We start from the raw sequence: 6,000 nt of genomic DNA on the forward strand, positions 1-6,000 counted from the left end.
TCTGCCCACATACATGACATGCTATAGGAATGAATTTAGAATGCATGTTCCCAGAACTGCCTTAACTATTGATGTAAATGATCTGACCTACTAGCATTTTTTTTCTTTTTTTTGCTTTCATTATGTATTCCTGAGTAAATTAATGGGGTTATGTTGAAAGTTGACTATGGAGCAATAAACCAGTTACCCTTATGTGCTGTCACAAACTGTTCTTCTATGATTCGGCTACAAAACAAATAGATAACCTGGAGGTACTTTGGAGGAGGGATATATTCAGGACATAATATGGGAAGTTTTACATCTGTAACTTGTGACTATTATTTTGGGAAACATGCGAAAGAGGGGAGAAAGGAAGCTATGCTGAACTGGAGACATTGATAAGTGTGACAATTTACAGCGTAAAATGCAATTCAGAACATGCCTGTGGCTAAGGTGGGTTGAACTCACTGTCCAATTGCCTGGCCTGTGAAAAACAATAATCTTGAGTATAACACTGTGTTGTAGCTTTTAACATCAGATTCTGGCCAAAGAATGTAAAAGTATGATTATGAGGCCTTTAGATATTCCCTTTCTATTGAAATACCCTTAGTAATGTCCAACAAGTTATGGTGAACTCTTGCAAGTAAATATACAAAACAATGTTTTTAGGCATATTTTAGGGACTTTTTGCCTTCATGTTGATAGGACAGTTGAAAATGATGGGGGTGGGATTGGGAAATGTGATGAGAAATGAAAACTAAAAACTGACCCAGTCACAGTCATTATAATACAGTCATTTTTCAAAAATAAAACTAAAAATCACATTTTGTAATATAAATTGGTTTTAGCGGGCCTAGTATAATGACTGTGAATGTTTTAGGAATATCTACACATGCCAGGTATGCTATGGTGCAACTGGCTACAGTGTCCATATCAGGTCCAAGTACCCATGGGGACCCTGGTTCAAGTCTGACCTGCAGGGATTTCCTGATCCCTCCCCCATCTCTCTCTCCCACTTCCTCTCATACTTAACCGCCTATCCAAATATAGACAAAAAGCCCCCATAATATACAATATACATATAAAAATAAATAAATAATGAAAAAGAATATCTACACCTGCCTCTCACTTGTTTGTCTGATCGAGTATTATTCCAACTGCATTTAGATACATTTATTTCATTCAGCGATTCAAAGACAGTAGTCGATGAAAAGCATGCCTAATCTGTGATTTCCCCCCCCTCCTGTCGCTGTGCAGTTCTGTTATCTGTATTGACATAAACCCCAATGAGAAATTGTCAGAGAGATAGTCCACCTAGACATTTACCTACATCCAGGCAAGATAAGACTATCACTGGGACTTTAACCAGCCAGTCAGCAGCACAGCCAGTAGGATAAGGCCAAGGTGTTGAGTCTGCTACGGCAAGGGTCTTCTTGCTAAGGTCTGTTTCCCCTTTTGTCATCACTAATCCTGTCCTTATAAGTTCCCACATAGACACATACACATCCATACACACACACAGACACACACACACACACACACACCACTGCCTGTGTTGAGTGCATTACAGAAGGAAGGCCCCAAACGAAGTGCTATCTCTGTTTATGCCAGTGGACTTTCTTCGCTGTGCCGTCGTGCAGAATCACTGTATGTGTTACACAACGCCTCAAGAAATCTTGCGATTGCAACCGCACGCTCACTCAAACCGGTTAACATTCATTCACAGAGCTGAGCCTTTCTACTGAGCATTGATTTCGCCATTTGGGGACCCAGAAGGAAAGAGGTTCCGCTCTGAACATGCCACACTTTCTTATCTCCCCGAAGGATTGAAAAGCTGTGATGAAGGTGTTGTCAGCGGTCATGCTGGTATTGGCCAGTGGTGAGTAGAGTGGACACCTTGTCTATCATCCTGCACCACTTTGTCAATGTTTTTGCACCCGTTTTCTGCCTGTGATGTAATATCACTAAGGCATAAGGCATTTGGCATTTGACATGCCATAAGGCATTTGTTTGCTTCCATTTGTGGTCTAGATTACAATACTGTGAAGGTAATTATGTAACCATTATACAAGTAAATACTATATATATATATATATTTATACAAGTAAATACTGTATATATATACACATTACTTATACTTATATTTACATTACTTATATCAATTACTATACTATTACTATATTACTCAATTACTAATCAGTAAATACTGTATATAATTTATATAGACACATTAGGTACTTAGTTAAATACAAGTTGATAAATGGCTGGCAATTACGGTTCATAATGTATTATTAGTGTATTGACAGTTGCGGAATATTGAAAATGAACTGACAGCCATTTTTGTGTGGCATAAACTTATGACAAACTTGTGACATAAAACTATGGCATTCAGAGCATGTTTGATGATGGTGGAGGTTATTGTCCAATGTTTATAACAATACCAATGGTATTAAATGATTCCTAGAGTGTTGATGAGTGTATATATTGTGAATGTGGATAATACAGTGTGCTTTTTTTAATGTTAAAAGTTCCAATTGGTGAATAATACTCTTTTGAGAGGTAGATAAACTCTATTTCTGAAATTTCAGAGGTGGATAAACTGTGTTTAGCGTCCACTACATCCCTGGCTATCTTGCTATAAAGCAATGAAAGGCATCTTTACTATTACTACATAACTTTACTATACTATTACTACTCAATCGCACATGATATCACTAATTCATAATTCATTCTTTCTTGCTATGCAGTAACACATGAGGTTTTCATCACCTCAGTTTTGACACTCTATTACTATATTACTCAATTACTAATCAGTAAATACTAAACATTAGGTACTTAGTTACATAGACACATTAGGTACTTAGTTAAATACAAGTTGATAAATGGCTGGCAATTACGGTTCATAATGTGTTATTAGTGTATTGACAGTTGCGGAATATTGAAAATGAACTGACAGCAATTTTTGTGTGGCATAAACTTTGACTGTGGCATATTGCTGGCACATGGACTGTGCCACCATGACCATATGATTATAGATTAGATAAACACACTTCAATTCTGTCCACTGCGACTGCAGTAAAAGAAAGCACACTTTCGATACTCCTATGCCCTTTTGTCCCCTTTCTCCCATTATTTTATCTCTCATCTTAGAGACAACAACAACAAAAAGCATTACCACCCTGGCCCTCTGAGTCAGTGTGTGTGTGTGTGTGTGTGTGTGTGTGTGTGTGTATCCATCCATCCATTCAACACAGCGGCAAGCCATGGCTTTGTGGAGCCTGAGGCCCTGGAGAGAGACCCCACAGAAGCCTGGGGACTGGAGGAGGCTGACCCCTGGGACTCCCTGATGGAGATTGGGGTTGAGGTGCAACGAGCCTTCCAACACGCCATGGGCAGTGAGGTCAGGTGAGACCTACCCATCAACTCCACAACCCCCCCGCCCCCACACACACACCACACACATACATACATACCACCCCCCCCCCCCACACACACACACACACACCCCCACACACACCACACACATACATACATACCACCCCCCCCCCCCCCGCCCCCACACACACACACACCCACACACACCACACACATACATACATACCACCCCCCCCCCCGCCCGCCCCCACACACACACCACACACATACATACATACCACCCCCCCCCGCCCCCACACACACACCACACACATACATACATACCACCCCCCCCCCCCACACACACACACACACACACACACCACACACATACATACATACCAACCCCCCCCCCCCCACACACACACACATACCAACCCCCCCCCACACACACACACACACATACACACATACCAACCCCCCCCATACACACACACACAAAAATCAAATACATGATACGTTTGAGCATATGACTTGAGTAGGAGAGACAGTACCACAAGAAGTGTTTACACCAGAAAGATAAGTTACCAGCGACTGAAGTTCTACAATGTTTACACAGAGTTGATTGTGTAATCCAATGTTGCATGTGTTGTGACCTACTCTGCCATCTTCAGAGGTGTAGTGGTAAAATAAGAGGTGGGTAAACTATGGCATTCAGAGCATGTTTGATGATGGTGGAGGTTATTGTCCAATGTTTATAACAATACCAATGGTATTAAATGATTCCTAGAGTGTTGATGAGTGTATATATTGTGAATGTGGATAATACAGTGTGCTTTTTTTAATGTTAAAAGTTCCAAATGGTGAATAATACTCTTTTGAGAGGTAGATAAACTCTATTTCTGAAATTTCAGAGGTGGATAAACTGTGTTTTGCGTCCACTACATCCCTGGCTATCTTGCTATAAAGCAATGAAAGGCATCTTTACTATTACTACATAACTTTACTATACTATTACTACTCAATCGCACGATATCACTAATTCATAATTCATTCTTTCTAGCTATGCAGTAACACATGAGGTTTTCATCACCTCAGTTTTGACACTCCTTACAATTGTAACAATGGTACAATTGTTTGTTTTATGTAGTTTTTTGCTTTAGTAATAACCTTCAGCAAGGCCAGGTCTGTAGTCTGTACCTTTAGCCGTCACCTGCATTCTTATCTCCACTAAGGAATGAGCTTACGGAGAGTGTGGACACAGCCGTGCGCTTCGGGATGTCCCTGCTGAGCGAGGCCCGGGACACAAGCGAGAGCATGTGGGAGCAGATCTCCGAGCAGACCGAGCGTCTGGCAAGCCAGCTGGAGGACGAGATGAGCCGCCGCGTGGTGGCCATCGAGAGCCACGCCGAGGCCTACACGCTGGAGGTGCGCCGCAAGATCGACCAGAACCTGCTGGAGATTCAGCTCAACACCATCCCCGTGGTACACACCTTCCACGGCCAGCTGGCCCAGACGGCCCTGAACATCCACAAGAGCACCGAGTCCTTCATCAGAGGGTTCGCGTCTCTCTGGGGGGGGGCTGCTTCCAAAGATGATTGATGTTTTTGATTGCTTCGATTTTGTCTAGGAGTTCTCTGGGATGCACGCACGAATAGTAATTGGAACATTTGGAAATCATTGGAGCAACTGGAGCATGCTTTGAGAGAAAAATCTTGCTGCTCTGATGTCTAGGAGTTCAGCCGTACTCTCTGAGAAGCATGAGTAATTGGAACAATTGCAAGTAATTGGAGCAATTGGAACATTGTTAAAAGAATAATCTTGCTGCTTTGATTTTGTCTAGTTCTGCCATGCTATATTTGTTAGGTAGACCAAACTAGTACAAATGGCTTGATCTCATCTTGATTGAATGTCGGACTCTGTGCTAAGGAATGAAAATTAGCACCAGCCACATGCTGGTAAAATATGAAAGTGGCTGGAAGATCAGATACAGAGTAATAATTTAATACTGGTGAATTTGACCAAAACTCTACCAGTGGCTGGTGGATGTACACATTGTCATAGTATGTCCACCCCTGTGACCGTTGCCAAGGGGCTTCTTTCAGTCTTTGGAATCATTCCTCATTAAATGGCCTCTGCCTGAGGTGAGTCATGTTGTGTTCCTCAGCAAACTAATGTAACAACAAACGTTCCTCATCTGTATAAAAGGCCATTGCCATGAAAACCATATAGTTTATGGCTGGTTTGGTTTCCACAGGAAATGTGGCAAGCATGGTTTATTTAGTGCTGCTGGGCACTTGGCCAAGGAATTGGCAGGAGAAGGAAGCTGCATTGCTGTTCAACATCATCCAAGAAAAGGATGTACAAGTGCAAACACGCACACACACACACACCAACTCCAAAAACTTGATAAGAAACTGCATTTATCTTTGTTCCCCAGCAGATATGTACAGGTAATATATATTTATACATATTTATGTATAATGTCATATATATTTGCCATGATGAAAAAAAAAAAATTAAAAAAAAAAGCTAAAAATAATAAGTTGGGAAAAAAAAAAAAAAAACGTACATTATCACAGCCTGACCCAACAAACTACCAGTAGAACTTTACCAAGCCCTGATGCTCATTACAGATTCAACAATACAACAAAAAAAAAACAGGAA

General features: G+C 41.2%; 1 protein-coding gene across 1 annotated transcript in view; it reads right to left on the bottom strand.

Annotated features, from left to right (window-relative positions):
* Window positions 1–5,739: 5,739 nt before the first annotated feature.
* tomm40l (translocase of outer mitochondrial membrane 40 homolog, like) overlaps window positions 5,740–6,000 on the bottom strand; it is a 6,863-nt gene continuing 6,602 nt past the window's right edge. The window contains exon 10 of the mRNA XM_042076813.1: window positions 5,740–6,000. This exon is cut by the window's right edge and continues 766 nt beyond it. The gene's annotated coding sequence lies outside the window, so the exon portion shown is untranslated.

The sequence above is a fragment of the Alosa sapidissima genome, chromosome 21 (assembly GCF_018492685.1).
Source record: "Alosa sapidissima isolate fAloSap1 chromosome 21, fAloSap1.pri, whole genome shotgun sequence".
NCBI classification, from domain to species: Eukaryota; Metazoa; Chordata; class Actinopteri; order Clupeiformes; family Clupeidae; genus Alosa; species Alosa sapidissima.